Source organism: Rhinopithecus roxellana, chromosome 4 (genome assembly GCF_007565055.1).
Source record: "Rhinopithecus roxellana isolate Shanxi Qingling chromosome 4, ASM756505v1, whole genome shotgun sequence".
Classification (NCBI taxonomy): domain Eukaryota; kingdom Metazoa; phylum Chordata; class Mammalia; order Primates; family Cercopithecidae; genus Rhinopithecus; species Rhinopithecus roxellana.
Genome location: NC_044552.1, coordinates 150,419,066 through 150,439,550, shown reverse-complemented (window position 1 = coordinate 150,439,550; position 20,485 = coordinate 150,419,066).

Below are 20,485 nucleotides of genomic sequence, written 5' to 3'. Positions count from 1 at the left end.
GCCTCCTCCTCTCTCACCCTCCACTCCATGCTCCTGGAGCTCTGGGCCCTCCCTGCCCTCCCTGCCCCCACTCCTCATTTGCCCAACTGGCTTGCTTTCATTCTTCATCTGTCCATTTATCTGTCATTTTCTCCGGGGGCTGCCATGAACTGCCCCTTCTTCTGGGCTCTACATCATTTCTCGTCAGTGCAGGCTTGTGTGCTCATCTTCCCTACGGGACTAGAAATTCCTCCAGAATAAGGACCAGGCAGTGTTCATCTGTGTATCCAGAACCCAGACCTACTCTGAGAAGGAGATAGACATCCGATAAATATTTGCCACGCGAAAGAATGAGAAGGCCGCCTCTGATTGGCTAGCAGATACACCTTTTCTTCTTCCAATGGGTGAGGATAATGAGCAGGAGAGGTTTCCCAGGAACAGGTCCCCGGCCATGCTTCTCATCATCACCCTCTTTCTCCTCATCATGGCAGCCCTTTTGGTCTGGTGGGCCGTCCTCTTCTCTTACCTCATCAGCATGGAAGATCTGTTGAGATGTATGCACTCTAGTTTTCATTATTAAAACAAGAGTTGCTTATGTTTCTAGATAGAAAAGCATAATTGTTGGATAGATTTTTCAAAATGCATTTTCCTGCCCAAGGGAATCACGGACCCGGTGCTGCCTGATAAGGGCCCACGTGTGCCCAGCACTGGGCTGCCTCTCACATTTGGCAGCCGGGTCCTGCTGGCGCCTCTGCCCAGGGCTCTCCCACCCAATGCCTGTGCTGTGAGGACTCTCAGAGCCTACCTGGCCCATTCCTCCCCGGGGCACCGTGAAAAGCAGCCCCGCCCAGCATGTGCTAGCACCATGGGGTGGCACACAAAGGGAAGAAATTAGTGTCTTGTTCCTTAAGAGGCACTTTAAAGTGTGTGAAAAGCATGCACTTGTGAGAGGAATCACAAACAGAGCAACACAATGGGGCCTCTGCCTCCTCTTGCCAGAGAAACATGTGCACGCACACACAAACACAATTTTACAGATGCTGCAAACGAATTTTTGTCAGCACAGATTTAGCTTAATAAATTGTAGTGTCTTCCTATGGCAGAACATAATGCATTGAATGGTGTGGGAAAGTGTTTTCAGTATATGCTGAGTGGAAAAGCATGGACATAGTATATACATGGCAGTCACAATTTGGGCGGAGTGAAACAGCCAGGAATACCTGCGATGATGGTGGGAGCTGTCTCCAGGGTCATGGGCACCTGTAGTTTTCTTCTTGTGCTTTTGTGCATTTAAATTTTTTTTCTACAATGAATTTGCACCGTATAAAAATTAGGACTGGTCGGGCGTGGTGGCTCGAGCCTGTAATCCCAGCACTTTGGGAGGCCAAGGCGGGCGGATCACAAGGTCAGGAGATTGAGACCATCCTGGCTAACATGGTAAAACCCCGTCTCTACTAAAAATACAAAAAAAAAAAAAATTAGCTGGGCATGGTGGCGGGCGCCTATAGTCCCAGCTACTTGGGAGGCTGAGGCAGGAGAATGGCACGAACCCGGAAGGCGAAGCTTGCAGTGAGCCTAGATTGCACCACTGCATTCCAGCGTGGGCAGCAGAGCAAGACTCCGTCCCCAAAAAAAAATTAGGACAATGACCATATGACATGAGAGACAGAGTGAGCCAACTTACCTGTCAGGCCCAGCACTGCACAACTCCTTTGGGGTACGAGACATGTCTTCACATCTTGGTATCCGCAGGGCTCAGCCCAGTATGTATTTTTGAATAAATAGATGTTATCCATGGTCATCCTCTAAATACACCAACAAAATATGCAAAGCAAGTCTTACCCCAATTAACATTTGGAGAAACTTTGATTCAAACACACTAGCTTAGGGCCAGAGGGAGCAAAACTGAGAGTTTACGAGGGCCTGGCCCAGAGAGGCCTTTCCTTGACTGGGAGATTGTGGTTTCCAGGACACAGAAAGAAAAGTCGTCTGGAGTCAAACCCAAAGATGACAAAAAGAGCAAAACACTCATGTGTTCCCTTTTCTTTTTTCTTTTTTTTATCAATATATAATTGATGTAAAATAAAACATGGAGATCATGTATGTTCAGCTCAATGTGTTCTCACACGTGCACAAGCCCATGTCACACCACACAAGGCAAGGCATTAAACACACTTTCCACCAAGCCGGAAAGTTCCCTTGGGCCTTTCTGATCAAATGCCCCTGATTTCTATCCTTATGGCTTCATTTTCCTGTTCTCGGACGTCCCACTAATGGAGTCACACAGCGTACCGTCTTTTGCCTCGGACCTCTTTTGTTTACTGTCATGTTCTGAGGTGCGTCCACCCCGTTGCCTGGATTGGCATCCACCCCCTTGCTCCTGGGTAGCCCACCATGGTGTGGCTGCTGCACAGTTTGTTGTCCACATCCCGTGATTTGACATGTGGACGGCTCCCGGTCTGGACTGCTTTGCACGTTCCTGAACTAGTTTTTCCAGGGATGTATATGTTCATTCCTCCCGAGGAAGTGAGTACCCAGAAGGGAATTGCCAGGTCACAGGAAAGATGTGTTTGAGTAGAAACCACAGAGTTCCCCAAAGTGGCTGTCTCACTGTATGCTCCTCACAATACTTCAGTCCTACTAATGGGTGTGAAATGAGATTTCCTTATGGCTCTGATTTGCATGTCTACGGTAGCTCCATGCTGAGCGTGTTCTCATGCTTGCTACTTATGCACCATGCTCAGGTCTTCTGCTCATTCCCCGCCGGCTGTTCGTATTGTTCTGTTGAGTTGCAGGGTGCTTCACACTGGACACAGGTCCCTTGCCAGCTGCGTCTGCTGCAGGTATTTCCACCCAGTCTGTGGTTTGCCTGTTCCTTTTCTTAATGCTATCTTTCCATGAACAGAAAATTTTAATTTTCATGAAGTTCAATGTATCATGTTTTCCTTTTGTATTTAGTATGTTTATGTCTTGTCTAAGAAATCTTAGCTTATCTTGGGGTCACTCACACATATTTGTCTTCTACATTTTCTTCTCGAAGCATTAGAGTTCCAAAATTTATGTTTAGGTCTATGCTCCATGTCAATTAATTTGTACGTGGAGAGAAAGGGTTCAAAATTCTTTTCTGTTCCCATACAGATACCTAGTTTTCCCAACAACACGTGTTTTAAAAGACTTTGCTTTCTTTATTTAATTGACTTGACACCTTAGTTGAAAATAAATTGATCTTACATGCATGGGTCTATTTCTGGACTATTTTGTTGCAGTGATGTATATGTCCATCTTTTTTCCAATACCCAGTTGTCTTAATAATTGTAACTTTATAGTAAATTGTAAACTCAGGTAAGCTAATGCTCCAACTTTGTTCTTTTTCGAAAATGTTTTGACTATTTTAGGTCCTTTGAGTCTCCAAATAACATTTAGAATCATATTGTCAATTTATACAGAAAAAACCTTCCAGAATTTTGAAAAGGATTTCATTGAGTCTATATCAATTTGGAGAAATTGGCATCTTAACAATATGGAGTCTTCTGGTCCATTAACATAGTCTACATTCCATTTATTTAGGTCTTTTTCAATTTTTATCGGCAATGCTTTCTATTTTCCAGTGTAGAGATGTTACATGTATTTCAATAGATTTATTTTCAGTTATTTAATGTTTTTGATGCTATTTTAAATGGCAAAGTGGTTTTTAACTTTTATTTTGTAACTGTTTATTCTTAATGTATGTAAAATACAATTAATTTTTATTGTTTATTTTGTACACCATGACGTTATTGAATTCATTTATTCTAGAGAAGGTTTTTTGTATATTCAATAGGGATTTTTACATGTGCCATAATGTGACTTGTGAATAGTGACAGTTTTACTTTGTTTCTAACTTTTATTCCTTTTTACCTAACTGTCTAGATCCTCTAACATGTTTCTAACCTTTATCCCTTTTCACCTAACTGTCTAGATTCTCTAACATAATATTAAATAGAAGTGATGACAACAGCCTTGTTCCCAGTCTCTGGAGAAAACGATTGTTATTTCACAATTAAGTAGAACGTTTATTGTAGAGTTTTAAATTTTTATGATTATTACTAAAGATGAAGTCTCGCCACATTACCCAAGCTGGTCTTGAACTCCTGGACTCAAGCAATCCTCCAGCCTCAGCCTCCCAAGTGGCTGAGATTATAGGCAGGCACCACTGGGCCTGGCTCGTGGTAGATCTTTTACAGATTCTGTTTACCACCTTGAGGAAATTTTCTTCTAAGTTTGCCAAACATTTTTATTAGGAAGTTTGCCAAATGCTTTTTCTTCCTCTATGATAAGATCATATGGTTTCTCTCTTTTATTCTGTTAATTTATTTCCTTTACTTCAAGTAAAAATATATTGTTCTGCTTCTCAAGGAGCTAAGTTTTGGTAAGCTTGTATATCAGATCTAAAGCTCCTGTCAGAAACGTTCTTTAAGGAGAGAGGCTAACATACAGCTCCAAAAAGATGGTATCGCCACTATGCTGGAGTTTGCCCTTTCTTGCTGACCGCATTTTCTTTCAGGTAAAAGCGCAGGTGAGCATGAAGGCCTCTCTTCCTTTCCCTGTAGATCACGGGGTCGGAAACCTGGGGCTACTTGGCCCACCATGTTCTCTAAAGTGGACCCAATGATGAGCTCTGTGAGAGCAGAGCTATGTCTGTGCCTTGCTCAGAGGATGTCTCCTGTACCTGAAAGAGTGCTGGGCGTGTTGTTTGGTTTAATTAATATTTGTTAAATAAATGAATGTGTAAATGAATGAGTTAACGATCATGTGAATGAAAGATTATGATTAAGTGGGTAAAATGCAAATTATCCACTTGGGACACAAGCATGTAACTGAATAGATCCAAGCACCATATGCACGTGTGGCTGGGAGACCCAGGAGAGCCACCTTGCAGTTAGATGCAGGGAAGAGCAGTCACCCAAAGGGCTCCTGTTGCCTTCTTGGGTTTAAGGATACCCATGTAGCCATTATTTTTGGTTAACCCTAACTCTTTCTGCCTTAAGAAAAAAAAAAAAAAGGTCAAATGTGCTTATCTTCATCCACAGCAAGAGAAAAGGGAGTCGGGGGGACTTTCCTACTTCACACCAAGAGAGTGGAGTAGGAGTGACTCCACTCACTATCACCCCTAGTGACTCACAAGCAAAATGTTTGCTTCTCAGCTCTGACCTTAGGCTCTGCCAGACCAGAAGTTCTCATTCCAGATGGAGGAGGACTCCCACCAGGAGACACAACAATGATTCCATTGAACTGGAAGTTAAGACTGCCTGGCTACTCTCAGCTCCTGATGCTTCTCAATCAACAAGCTAAGAAGGGGCTCTACTAGTTGGGTGATAGTCCTGAATACCAGGGGAAATTGAGCTGCTACTCCACAATGGAGGCAAAGAAGAGTGTGTCTGAAACACAGAAAATTCCTTAGGGCATCTCATGGTACTACCATGTCCTAAGCTTAAGTTAATGGAAAACTACAGCAACCCAATTCAGATAGGGCTACTTGATGGCCCAGACCCTTTGGGGATGAACTAGGTAACTGAGGTGCTTGGTAAGGGCACAGGAAATACCTCGTCCTAGGTAAAGGACGAGGGCTGTTACAAATACCAGCTACGACCTTGGAACCAGTTACAGCTAAAGGATAACAGGAGTCTGCGTATTTCTTCCTTATTTTGTTATGCGTATGTTTGCATGTATGTTAACCCAATATTTTTGTTTTCTTCCTTTCCTTCTTTTTTTATAATGTAACATAAGATGATTTAATAATAATTAACTTTACTTGACAGTATTTAAGTTACAAGATGTCAAAAAAAGAATAAACATCAACCAAGAACTTAGTGTCCTCTTCTGGGGAAAGAGCTAGTGTATTGTTGGTTGTATGAAATTGTACCACTGGGTGCAGAGGTATGACTTCTTGTTGTCTTTATTTGAAAATTAAGTGTGGTTTAAAGAGGTGTGCATGAGTGCCAGGTTGACAAGGGGAGGACTGCGATGGTCAGTTTTCTATGTCAACCTGGCAAGGCTACCATCCCCATTAATTCACTCTATCAAACAACAAGTGTTGCTGTGAAGAAAACCAATGTGATTAAAGTCCATAATCAGTTGACTTGAAGTAAAAAAATTATGACAGACAACCTGGGTGGGCCTGATTCAGTCAAAAGGACTTCTGGGGTGACCCGGGGCCTCTCTGGTGAGGAAAGGCCCCTGTGGACGGCCACTCCAGCCTGCTCAGCCTCTGCCCTAAGATGCTGGACTCACCACACCCCTTATTGCCCAAGTCAGCTCTCTGTGCCGAGTCAGTGTGTGCTTCCTACTGGCTCTGTTTCTCTCGTCAAACTCTGACTGACACAGATTTTGGCACCAGAAGTGTAGAGGAAAGCAAAAGGACTGAAGGCTGAGAATCCATGACAAAAAAGCAAGGACACTGAACTCCATTTCACATCTGAGAAATGACCTGGGGACCCCCCAAGCAGTAAGGACGGGGAGGTTTCAGCATCATGTGGCAGAACAATTTTGGAACAATGTTTAAACATCCCTGTTATTGAAGCCACAGTGGTCAATAGCGTTGGACTCAGGCGGTCTTGAACCTGGACCCAGGCTCAACTTGGACAGGGGCACTGTCTCCAGCAGGCAGTACTCAGTCAGTGACGGCTGCCCTTGGTGATTGGTACCCCCGGGGATACCGTCTGTACTTGCTTTGTTGACAGGGGCTTCTGAAGACCAGGATCTGTGACCCTCTAAAGAGACATGGATGGTGGCAGAGAAACCTCCCTGGGCTCCCTAAACCACCCTCAGCTAAGCCCACATCTTCAGGAGAGTCTGCTGGGCAGCATCTCCTTCAAGTAAGTCCCAACCGTGCTCCCCAGGAAGCCTCTGTGTAGCCAACCGTTCCTGAGCCTCCTTTTACTTGAGGAGAAACTTCCAAAGCCATAAGTATTCAGGAATGGGTTTCCTAAAGTCCATGAAACGTGCAGGTTTGAATACAGAATTCAACGTATATAAGCATATGTGCCTCTTTCCTGGGGCAGTTTATATAGTTTTCATCACATCCTCACTTGGAACCATGAAGTTGCCCAAGTCCCAGAAAAAAAAGCGAAGAACTGTTGTTGTGGTTTATTCTCAGAGGGAACATGATTCGCCCAATTCTCCACCCACAAGCTTCAAACCCTTCAGACTCTTCTGTGGTTTCCACTGTACAACACGAACATTTCCAGGCAGGCTTAGCATGTCCTGGTGGCTGTGTTTTCAAGTCCTGTGCATCCTGACTGCCACGTTAGATCCCAGGTTGTTATTCCGCAGTCAGTTTGGGGCAAGTGCTGTGCTAGGTGAAGACACACTGGTGGAGGGTGGGAAGCTTATCTTAGGAACGCTCACATTATCTCAAGGAACCCTAACCGGCTTATCATCTCACCGATAAGAAAATTGAAGGACACAGGGGTTAAATAATCTGCCCCAGGTAACATGCAGGCTGGGACTTGCAACCAGGGCTCCAAGATTCCAGCGATTATAGGCTTTGGATCTGGGTGAGAACAATCCAGCCTTCTCATTTTAGAAATGCCAAAGGCTAAGGACCGAAAAGCACCCCTGCACAGGACGTCACCCAGTGTGACAGAGACGAGGCTATGACCAGAGCCCCCCAATCCAGAGCTCTCCCCAGCCAGCCGCTCCCCATGTGGGCAGTTCTGAGGTGGCTCCAGGCTTCAGGAGAGGAAGCACTCGCTGATTCTCTCCTTGGATGTGGACACACTAAAGCGAATTCCAGGCATTTTTTCGAGATCTCCATGGACAGCCTGGATCAGAGGGCGGAGTAGTTATCTCAGCTTGAAGTATCAGTGGTGGAAGCCTTCCATGGGCTCCTCCCTTCGTCTTGAAAGAATCCCAGGGCATCTGGTGGCTGGCCTCCCTCCGATGACGCGGGGAGACTAAAGCCCCTGGGATATGCGTTTTCTTCAGGGGTGGCCAGCTGTAAGAGACATCATCCAATCCAAGGGGTGGCAAGTTCGTTGAGCACAGTAACCCAACTCTGCCACTGAGTGTGTAAGCTAGCACCTGCCTCCACCAGGTCACAACTGTCTCTGAGGACGGTTGTCAAATGGCACTGTGGGAAGATTTGGGGACCGATCACCTGGAGCTCAGAGTTCATGTCCCGGCTTCCCCATGAAGGGCCTGTGGCACCCTGGACAAGCCATTCCACGCACGTCTGTCAGACGTGGGACTGGGCTCAAGCACAAGCCAGGAATTCCATCCCACGGGTCAACTGGATTGCCAATATTTTAAATTATGACATTTTGTGTAAAAATCCAAATTGCTGGTTTCTGCTTTAAAACAAGAAGCAGGAGCAGCTCCAGCAGCCCAGGCCCTTCCCTCCTGCCTCTCCCCCTGGGCAGTCCAGCCCCAGAGCCCTCCCAGGCTCCACACTCATGCCTGCTGGGTGCTGGCAGGCCATACCCATCGGAGTCTCGCCCACACATCCTCGGCCCTTGCGGCCAGAGCTGGCCTTTCACGACAGACTGGCGTCGGTCCCACACAGCGTCCATCCCCTGCTGAAGAAAATGTTCCCTTGGCTTTGGGGAAGCAAAGTTGCTCAGACCAGCAAAAAAAGAGCAACTCGACTTTCAGGGGAAATATGTACCCTGTCTTTTCCACATTCAACCATAAAAATGTCTGGATGTACTCAAAGTCTGCCGCTAAACCGTGGAAACGGAGCCAGGCATCTCTTGAATGACACAAACCAGGAGCCATCCCTGACGGCTTTGCGTTTCCCTGCACTTTTCCGAAGCCAAATACCAATGGCGTCTCCTCGTGGCATGGTGATAAAGGCAAGAGTCTCAAAACAGGACCCACAACTGCAGCCTCTGCTGAACAAGCCAGCCCCACCCCGGCCTTTCTGTCTCTCCCTGGCCTCACCTCCCCGCTCCCACAGCGGGCGCCTCGGACGCAGACGGACCCTGCCACTGTAGAGTGGCAAATTGTGTGGCCGCCTTTCTCAAAACTGGCACAGGCCAGGGGAGGCCGGAAAGATGGCAGAGCCATTTTAACCTGACTCTAGGAGCCTCCAGGTTGTCTCTATTATTTTAATAATTGGATTTTATAAGACCTGGGCTCTGGGGCTTTTTCAGTGAAGAACAATAATTTTTAAATGAACCTTGAAAACTTCTATAATAGGTGGAAAGAAAAGTCAGCTCTCCCAGTACATTCCTTTTCCTGCTTCATCCCGTACAACCTAATCCTGCTGCTGTGCTTCCTCCTCCAGTCCTTCCAAGAACACATAAGATATTTATTCACAAAGGATCTTAATCCCTTTTCGAGGTTGCTTTGCAAACTTCCAGTCTTCAAGAGCTAAGTCTCCTAGGTTTCTTATTGGCCACAAACTGTGCCCACAACATACATGGAATCCTTGGGGAGCCATTGCTGCAGGATGGGCTGGATGGGCACAGGGACTGCCGTGTTTGAGCCAACCTGGGCTGGATCTGGCCTCATGTCTTTGGACGGACTCTGGGAACGTACTGATGAGAGAATGGAGGCGGGAGACGCTAAGCCAGTTGCTATTAGCTGCAGTAAATTGACGTCCTCCTGCTGGGTCCATTATTGACGGCCAAGCCATGCATTTTTAAACAAAATAAATAATGTAATTCGAACAGTGTCGATTTGTGCCTATTTACCAATTGGATAGGTGAACTGTTGTACTAAAACAATTTGAAAATACTTTTTTTGAATTAACACAATGTTTCAGTAAAGAGACAACAAATTCTTACTTTTAAACACTTCTTATTGTGTTGTGTGTTATTGTGTTGACTTATGTCCATGCTGTGGAAGGGAGGGAGGGAGGGAAGAGGGAAGGAAGGGAGGCAGAGTGGGAAGGAGGAAGGGAGGGAGGAAGGAGGGAAGGAAGGGAGGAAGAAAGCGGTAAAGCAGGAAGGAAGGAAGGAAGGAAGGAAAGGGCGGGGAATGAGAGAGGGAGGGAAGGAGCTGGAAGGGGGAGGGGAGGGAGGAAGGGAGGGGAGGGAGGGAAGGAAGGGAGGAGGGAGGGGAGGGAGGCAGGCAGTCACACTTAATTTCTACACTCAGACTCGGTGGGGTGTGTGTGTTCATGTGTGTGTATTGTGTGCACATGTGTTTACATGTGTGAGTGCTGGGAAGAAAGGGGAATGCATGAAAGAGACAGTGACTGACTCGTCTCCCCAGCAAAACTCTCCCTCCCTCCACGGGGAGAACAACCCTACGCTATGCCTACAGGTGCTTGTCACGACCCCAGTGCCCGGCACTGGGCAGACCCCAAACTCTTTCTCTGCCTGGCTTTCTCGTCTGTACTCCAAGCCTCACCCGTGAATCAAACTGAACTCTCCACACACATCCAGCAAGTGCCTGCTCCTGACTTTCAGTCCTGGCTGGAGTGATGTGGTTTTATTCACTTCACTGAACATGAAAATGTAGCAATGGTGTGCCAGGCCTGGGTGCACAGAAGGAAGGGATGCAGAGCCAATTCCATGCTCCCGGAGTGGAGCCCATCAGCTCCAGGCACTGGGGAGACAACGACCTTGTGCCAGCGCTGCAGGGGACCTCCCCAAACCACCAAGACACTGAGGTCCCCGATGTCAGGACTGCAGAGGACAGCCCCAATCCACCAAGACGCTGAGGTCCCCGATGCCAGGACCGCAGGGGACCTCCCCAAACCACCAAGACGCTGAGGTCCCCGATGCCAGGACCGCAGGGGACCTCCCCAAACCACCAAGACGCTGAGGTCCCCGATGCCAGGACCGCAGGGGACCTCCCCAAACCACCAAGACGCTGAGGTCCCTGATGCCAGGACTGCAGGGGACCTCCCCAAACCACCAAGACGCTGAGGTCCCCGATCTGAAGTCCCCGGCCTGAGCCTGGGGCTGGGGCTCCAATGGGAAGGGGATGGCCCAGGATTTTCTCTCTCAGAGCCCTCTGACCTACAGGCCTCTCCCAGGAGGCGAGGAGCCTGGGGTTCCCGCTGGAATGAGAAATGCTGAGTCCCCCGCAGACAGTGGACTCTGAAAAGCTGAGAAGCATGCGTGGTTTGTTGCACCAGCCGTGTGTTGCATCCTCTGCAACCAATGCTCTTAGCCATGGAGCAGAGGCTGCTCCATGGGTCGGGCCCCACTTACAAGCACTGGCCGTGTAGATGAGCAGGCACAGGGTCAGTGCTGCCGCAGCCTCAGGCCCCAGGGAGCGGAGCTGGCCTACCAGGGTCACGCTGCAACCAGCTCCCCAGGCCCCAGGGAGCAGAGCTGGCCTGCCAGGGTCACGCTGCAACCGGCTGCAGCCCTTTGCTCCCAAACACCATTAATCACCCTGAAGAGAGCCTTTCTTCCGCTTGGAAAGATGAATCATTTTCAGGGCAGTGGAAAAGAACACTCCCGCAGTTTATTTGATTACTTGAAAACACGGGCGAGGCTTGGCTGATGAGAAAATGCTCAGGGAGTAAACCTGGCCTCCGTGGGCACAGCAAGATACGCCCACACGGAAGCTATTACAGAGGAGGCCAGGGCCTCCTCTGTCAGGGCCACGCACTCAGGGTGGGTGAGCGTGGGGCTCGGACAGGCTCCAGGGGCACCCGAAAAGCTCCTGCAGGTTGATTTACAATGATGCCGTTAACGTTTGTGTGCATGTTTCTGGAGAGAGGGCTGGTAGCTTTTCAGATTTTCAAAGACTTTTGCCATCCCAAAAGGTTAAGAACCAGTTATAAAACATTTTCTTATGTGTTATGCAACAGAGAACATTTTAAACATACAGAAGACATAGTCTTAATTCTAAAAACATTTCAGAGCAGACTTCTAAACACTCTCCTGTAAGGGGCAAAAGCGAAGCCTCCAGAGAGCATCTGTGTACACAGAGGTTTGTTAAAAATCCCTGTCACATTCCGAGAATTTTGAAGGAAGAAAAGCTCACAATTCAATTCTTTAAAAAATGACTACATAAATAGCCATATGATTTCATTTTACACTCACCTTGGGATTCCAAGTTTATATTGAAAGTTTCCTTTTCTTTCCTTTATTTTCTACTGAAAATCCCCATCCCCATTTATCCAACCACACGCAGTGCTCCAGCTTTCAGACTCACACATACTGTTGCAATAGAACCTGTATGTTTACCACATTTAAATGAAATGTCATATTAGTAACCCGTAAAAATATGTATATATATATATTTTTTTTCTTTCTTTTCTTTCTTTTTTTCTCTTTTTCTTTTTCTTTGAGACGGAATTTTGCTCTCTCTCCCAGGCTGGAGTGCAATGGTGCAATCTCGGCTCACTGCAACCTCCACATCCTGGGCTCAAGAAATTCTCCTGCCTCAGCCTCCCAAGTAGCTGGGATTACAGGGGTGCACTACCACGCCTGGCTAATTTTTGTATTTTTAGTAGAGATGGGGTTTCGCCATGTTGGCCAGGCTGGTCTCGAACTCCTGACTCAGGTGATCTGCCCGTCTCAGCCTCCCAAAATGCTGGGATCACAGGCATGAGCCACCGTGCCCAGCCCAGTCTTAGTAAATTTTTTATTAACAATGCAAAATGTTTGGCAATATGTAAGCCACTCGACGTCAGGAAAATGACTTGGCCTCGCTGAATGTTGCCTTTCGTGGAAAATGAGGGTGCTCCTGCCTCCTGGGGTTAGTTCTGAGGCTACATCGGGTGTGACTGGTGTGAGAGCCTGACCCTGCGCACAGCCCATAAACAGAAAATTTTTGCTTGCCTTCTTCATGAATCTGGTAATTTTCCACCTTTTCTCTAGGAACGTTAGACTCCAAATTGCTGCAACAACCTAATTTTTCCATCTTTCGTCAAGTTTAAATGCATACACAAAAAATAAAATATTAAGCTCCCCCCACCCCCAAACATCTGAATGAACCCAGCCAGGGCACTCCATAGTTCATCTGAAAAGCTGGTTCAGGCTGTGATGGGAAGAGGAGGTGGGACGGGCTTCATCACGCCCACCTCCCTTTTGGAATTCAAGAAAAGCTGACCAGCATGACCATCAGTACAGACCTGAAGTTTGGTAAGAAACATTTACCATCTCTTCTCTCTGAAGCCTGCTACCTGCTACCTGCTACCGGGCAGCAGGTTTCATCTGCATGATAAAATCTGAAGTTGTCCCACCTTTCTGGATGAACCAAGGTATTTCTTAAATGTATGTGATTGAAGTCTCATGTCTCCCTACAATGTGTATAACCAAGCTGTGCTCCCACCACCTTGGGCACATGTCACAGGCCATGGTCACTCATATTTGGCTCAGAATAAATCTCTTCAAATATTTTACAGAGTTTGACTCTTTTCACCAGCAAATGGGAAATGTGTTGTGCTTGCATGAGTAGCCCCTTGTTGAGAGCGAGTTCCCTGCAGGTTCTGCGCTCAGGTTCTTGGTGGCGGGAGACACTCCCCAGGGCGGGCAGCCAGCCTGGTGCTGGCCAGGGCTGTGCTGCTCCGCAAGGCCACAGAAGGGACGGAGCTGCCCTGCCTGCCAAGCCTGGGAAGCTGGCTCAGGTTGTTTACTGCTGGCCTTTCAGGAAGTGCTTTGGGAACAACCTCACACCTCTCAGGTCATCCCGACTCTCGGTCCTGCTGGGAGGGCAGCTTAACCTGTTTGTCCGCTTGTTGCTTGTTAGGCTGTGCAAGCAGTGAGGCTGGATTGTTGCCTCAGGAGTAAGTTACATAAGAGACTCTACATTATATTACATTACAGCTCTACAATGCACCAGACAGACCCATCTGGATTCTTTCAGGGCTCTCAGCCCTGGAAATAGCATCATTTCTTCAAATTGGTGAGTCCTCCTGTCTAAAATCAGGATGCAGAGAGTTGATGCAAGGCATGGTACAGTGACATTGTGGGAGCAGCCCTCTCCATTCATGCCAGAATTCTGGGTGTTTAATTCAAGTCCCTCCAACAAGAGTGTTGACAGCTTTGTTCTCTCCTTTATCCCTTTTCTCTCCTCTTCCTTCTTCTGACTGCAGGATGCTGGGCAAGGCTGGCAGGCCTCGGAGAGCCAGTGGCCAGCCTGGGTCCAGGAAGTGGGCAGTTGCCACAGAGCAGCCTCCAAGGCTAGCTGCCTCCTAACTTCCTCACGGCATACCATTCTGCAGTCCTGAGTCTTCTCAAGGTTGGAAGGTGCCCAGATCCAGGGAGATAGTGCTGGCTCTTTGGTGGCTGTGGAGTGTCCAGACAGATGAGCTGGAATCCTTGGGTTTCTCTGCCTCTCTTGTCAAGTTGGGGTAGCACTGCTTGAACTCTTGCCCCTGCTGCATTGACCAAACCTTGATGTTACCTTCTTTGCCAAACCACTGGCCGCTATGTTGCTGCCACAGCAACTCAAAGGCAGCTGCTTGTCCATCTCTGCCTGGCCCAGCTTTCCTGCTGGCTCCATCTCAGCCACTGTAAAGCAAGCACCTAGTTTTAGTTCTCCTCCCCCACAAATTTAATTGCTAAATAAACAATTAAGCTACCCCTTTAAATAGTAAAAAAAAAAAAAAAAAAAAAGGAATACAGACAAGATCTAAACCCATCACAAAAGTTTATAAACCAGGTCAGGCACAGTGGCATGCACCTGTAGTGTAGTCCCAGCTATTCAGGAGGCTGAGGCTGAAGGATCAGTTACGCCCAGGTTGGAATCCAGCCTGGGCAACACAGTTATATTAGTCCATTTTTATGCTGCTGATAAAGACATACACAAGACTGGGAAGAAAAAGAGACTTAATTGGATTCACAGTTCCACATGGCTGTGGAGCCCTCAGAATCATGGCAGAGGGCAAAAGGCACTTCATACATGGCGACAGCAAGAAAGAATGGGAAGAAATCAAAGCAGAAGCCCCTGATAAACCCATCAGATCTCGTGAGACTTATTCACCATCACAAGAATAGCATGGAAAAGATCGACCCTCACGATTCAGCTACCTCCCCCTGGGTCCCTCCCACAACATGAAAGAATTCTAGGAGACACAATTGAAGTTGAGATTTGGGTGGGGACACAGCCAAACCATATCATTCTGTCCCTGGCCCCTCCAAATCTCATGTCCTCACATTTCAAAACCAATCACGCCTTCCCAACTGTCCCCCAAATCTTAACTCATTTCAGCATTAACCCAAAAGTCCAGAGTCCAGAGTCTCATCTAAGACAAGGCAAGTTCCTTCCACCTATGAGCCTGTAAAATCAAAAGCAAGCTAGTTCCTTCCTAGATACAATAGGGGTACAGGTATTGCACAAATACAGCTGTTCCGAATGAGAGAAATTGGCCAAAACAAAGGGGCTACAGTGCCCATACAAGTCCGAAACCCGGTGGGGTTGTCAAATTTTAAAGCTCCAAAATGATCTCCTTTGACTCCATGTCTCACATCCAGGTCAAGCTGATGTAAGAGGTAGGTTCCCATGGTCTTCGGCAGCTCTGCCCCTGTGGCTATGCAGGGTACAGCCTCCCTCCCAGCTGCTTTCATGGGCGTTGAGTGTCTGTGACTTTTCCAGGTACACAGTGCAAGCTGTTGGTGGATCTACCATTCTGGGGTCTGGTGGACAATGGTCCTCTTCTCACAGCTCCACTAGCCAGTACCCCAGTAAGGACTCTGTGTGAGGGCTCCAACCCCACATTTCCCTTCTGCACTGCCCTGGCAGAGGTTCTCCATGAGGGCCCGACCCCTGCAGCAAACTTTTGCCTGGGCATCCAGGTGTTTCCATACATCTTCTGTAATCTAGGTGGAGGTTCCCAAACCTCAGTTCTTGACTTCTGTGCACCCACAGGCTCAACACCACATGGAAGCTGCCAAGGCTTGGGGCTTCCACCCTCTGAAGCCACAGCCTGAGCTGTACGTTGGCCCCTTTCAGTCATGGCTGGAGCATCTGGGACACAGGGCACCAAGTCCCTAGGCTGCACACAGCACAGGGACCCTGGTCCTGGCCCATGAAACCACTTTTGCCTCCTGGGCCTCCAGGCCTGTGATGGCAGGGGCTGCTGTGAAGGTCTCTGGCACAGCCTAAAGACATTTTCCCCATGGTCTTGGGGATTAACATTCGGCGCCTTGCTACTTAGGAAATTTCTGCAGCTGGCTTGAATTTCTCCGGAGGAAATGGGTTTTTATTTTCTACTGCATCATCAGGCTACAAATTTTCTGAACTTTTATGCTGTTTCCCTTTTAAAATGGAATACTTTTAACAGCACCCAAGTCACAGTTTGAATGCTTTGCTGCTTAGAAATTTCTTCCACCTGATACCCTAAATCATCTCTCTCAAGTTCAAAGTTCCATAAATCTCTAGGGCAGAGGCAGAATGCTGCCAGTCTCTTTGCTAAAACATAACAAGAGTCACCTTTACTCCAGTCCCCAACAAGTTCCTCATCTCCATCCGAGACCACCTCAGCCTAGACCTTATTGTCCATGTCACTATCAGTATTTTGGTCAAAGCCATTCAACAAGTCTCTAGGAAGTTCCAAACTTTCCCACATTTTCCTTTCTTCCTCAGAGCCCTCCAAACTCTTCCAACATCTACCTGTTACCCAGTTCCAAAATTACTTCCACATTTTGGTGTATCTTTTCAGCAGCACCCCACTCTACTGGTACCAATTTACTGCATTAGTCTGTATTCACACTGCTGATAAAGACATACCTGAGACTGGGAAGAAAAAGAGGTTTAACTGGACTTACAGTTCCACATGGCTAGGGAGGCCTCTGAATCATGGGGGGAGGCAAAAGGCACTTCTTACATGGTGGCAGCAAAAGAGAATGAGGAAGAAGCAAAAGCGGATAAAACTATCAGATCTCATGAGACTAATTCACTGTCATGAGAATAGTGTGGAAAAGACCAGCCCCCATGATTCAGTGACCTCCCCTGGGTCCCTCCCACAACACATGGGAATTCTGGGAGATACAATTGAAGTTGAGATTTGAATGGACACACAGCCAAGCCATGTCAGTAGTGTCCCCTGTCTCTTAAAAAAAGAATGAATCAACCAAAGGAGAATCCTGAGTGGCTGTGGCTAGTGCTCTGGGTTGGGCATCAACAGTAGTCCCAAGGAAGCCTCCCTGTCACGAATTATGGTGGCCAATTAACCATGCCAGCCTCAGTTTCATCACAACCAGAGTTTCAAAGAGAGAATGAATCATAAAACTTTAAGGCTTAGAAAAGATCTCGGAAATTAAGACCTGTATCTTAGAGTGGAGTTTCTCAAATGTCATCATGCACACGATCCCCTGGGCATCTCTTTAGGGAGGGTTCTGAGTTGGGGGACAGGGGCAGGGCAGGGATCAGCATCTCTAACCAGCTCCTGGGGAGGCCGCTGCGGGGCCACGCTGGGATGGCGAGGCCTCAGCGGACCCAGGGCTTCCAGTGTAGACTCAGCTTCACACTGCAGAATAAGAGGAAACATGTTAGAACTCATTTTTCTGTATTTTCAGGTATAGAGACCCTTGGGGAGGGTCCAGCCCTGCTGTATTTAGCGTAGCTTGTCACGGAAAGGTTCTAGTGTGTTTACACCTTTGAACCATCACAACGCCAGGCGTGAACTCCTCAAACTTATGTGTTCATAGCTCCAAATGTTGAAATTCTAAAAATGACTTTAGGGCTTTTTATTTATTTTTAACTTTTTCTACAACTTTAAAGCAAAACTCAAGTATGAGCTCAGAAGTATTTTTCTCTTTGAAAATGTTAAAAAAAAAAAAAATGCTGCAGGTAAATGAAACTGTTTCTTTGGGACCAGCCCATGGAGTGGTGGAGTAACTGTGAGCTGTGCACCGTGCATGAGCTGTGTGCACCAGGCCAGGGGGCTCTCTGGGAGGTGTGTGCCATGCGTGAGCTGTGTGTGCCATGCGTGAGCTGTGTGTGCCAGGCCAGAGGACTCACCCAGTTTGTGCTTCCATGTTCTTATAAAATGTGGATGGTAGTGGAGCCTACCCCAGAGGGCTGCTGAGAAAATTAAATTAATTACGACATGTAACACTTAAAAAATACAAACATAAAGCACATTTAATACAGAAGGCCCTTATCCAGGCCCTCATCGAACATTCACTGGTAATGTTATTGCTGTTGCTGTTTTCTCACTCCACGTCTTTCACTGGGGCCTGGGAGCAGGGGTGCCTGCAAGTATGTTGGAATCCATCAGTGCGGTGCCAAGGGCACGCAGGCAGAAGTGGGTGGGACTCGTCCTGGTAGTGGGGACAAGTTCAAGGTAACGCAGCAGACAAGGAGAATTGGATTTTGGTTGACTGGTAAGTTTTAAATGGAAAGCGATCATTCAGAAAGAGGCAACTTGAGGACACAGTGAGCCTTTGTCTGCACCCCAGAGCTGCAGGGGCTGCTGCGGCCTGAGGACAGGCTCGCTGCTGCGACCTGGAAAAGCCCTTCCTGTCTCAGATCAATTCCACGATCTGATTGTCACGAATCATTGAGTAAGAGGGGATGCTTCCAAAGCAGCCCTCAGCTTTATCCAGCAGAGGCCCTTATGTTACCAGGCCACACCCCTGATACCTTAAGGTCAGGGAGACAGAAAGGTGACATGAGGACCCCAGTGCCTGTCCACTCTTCCTGCTTTTGAGCCCTGTTGGGACGCTAAGGGGTCTCATTAGACGGTCATCAGTCTTAGCACTGGCCACCTTCAGATGAGCCCTCAAGGTCCCCCACTGCCCAGCAGACAAGGGCTGTGTCAGCCTGCGGTGATGACACCCGCACACCCTGGCTCAGCCTGCACATAGTAAGTTCCCCCAGTAAGAGCTTCTGAGTGCAAAAGAGATCCGTCAAATTGATTGAACACAGATCAAGTCAAATGTCTCATTAATTATTCTTGTTAATTTTCATTAGCTGAACATTTTCTTAATTGATGAAATTCTTCATCTATTTAGCATTGTGTAGACACGTTGTGTCAATTAGAAACATGCAATGCAGTAAACGTCATTGACTTTGTATTGGACAGCAGAATTTTCGTTCCCCTGAGACAGGGATGGGACTTAACCAGTAAAGTGAGTCCCCCTCTCACCCCCATCCATGGCTCCCCCAGGACCAGCAGAACGTGGGTCTGGAGGAGGCCTGAGGATGTCCATGGCCAGTCCAGAGACTGTGATTTGCTCCCAGAGATCCTCGGGCACCCCAGTTCATCCTAGAGAGAGTCCCAGTCCCTAACAAAGTTCCAGAACCACCTAATGAAGATGTGAACCTTCTTGGGAGTCTCTAAACTACTCATGCATTCAACAAATACCTGTGGAGTCACTCACTCTGTGCAAAGTGCTGTAATGAGCATTACGAGAACCTTCCCTCCACGAAAGGCATAATTTAGGGGAGACAGGCAGGTTAATTACTAACTATCACGCCAGGCTGAATGCCATGGATGCTATAATAAGTGTACAAACTGTGTGGTGGGGACGCTGGGGCAGGGATTCAATCTGATGGGAAGCTTCAGGATGAACTGGGCTTCAAAAGATGCGGCAGGCAGAGGAGAGAGAGGCAGAACCTGAGTCATGAACTGTTGTTACTTAATCTCTAACTTTCGGTTTAGTCCAATCATACTTTCCATGGCTCAAATACTTAAATGATATTTAAAGATATGTTCAGCAGGTCTCACTCCCACTCCACCCCCATCCAGCAGGTCCCTCGTCACAACTTCTGCTGTGCCACGTGCAATGGGTCTGGCTCACCTGTCTATGTCTACGAAGATGCAAGCAGTGCTAATTTGTATTCTTATTCCCCTCCATGTGCACAGCACAGCATATTGCTTTTCTTGCTGAACGTCATAGTCTGATGATCGTTCCTTATCCATACACAGAGCTCTTTCTCATTCTTTTCCTAGAGCTGCATATGATTTAAGCAGCCCTGGATGGATTGACGTCTGCTCCTCTCCCAGGCTTGTGCTGTTACATACACAGCACCATGAGTGGTGCACGGATGTCATTTGGCACATGGGCTGATATGGACAATACCAGATCCACTTCCCTAGCTGGAATGCCATTGTGCATATCTCCCGACAACACACGAGTGCCTGCTTTTCACAACATCTCCAACAGAATGCATTCTCACCCCTTTCAGTTGTTTGCTTATCTCATCCCTGAGAAACAGAATCCCAATTTAGTTTTAGTTGCGTTTCTCCTACTGGGAATGACAAAGAGCCACTGAAATGTGTATTCTTAAGAGAAGGATCATCAGGTATTGCATCCAACATCCATCTAAACATTCCACATCAATTTTAGAGAGCCAGTAGTGAGGCCAGGCACCAGGCGGAATATGGCTCATTATCTGACTTCAGGTCATTCTCCTTCTGATAAAATTAAACCTGTAAGTATGGGAAGACCCACTGTGAGTGTGCAGGGCTTTGCCCATCACATAGTGATGTTTAGCACGGTGGAGGAGGGAAGGCTTTGCTGGTGCTGGTCCTACAGTCAGGCTGTCTGGAAAAGAGCATCTTTTGGGAGACACAAGACGAGCACCCAGAGGCAGCAGTGACATGTGAGCAGGCAGCCCCAGCTCCTCCCTACCGGGCCTGGACGGTACCTCTCTCCTCTGCAGACGG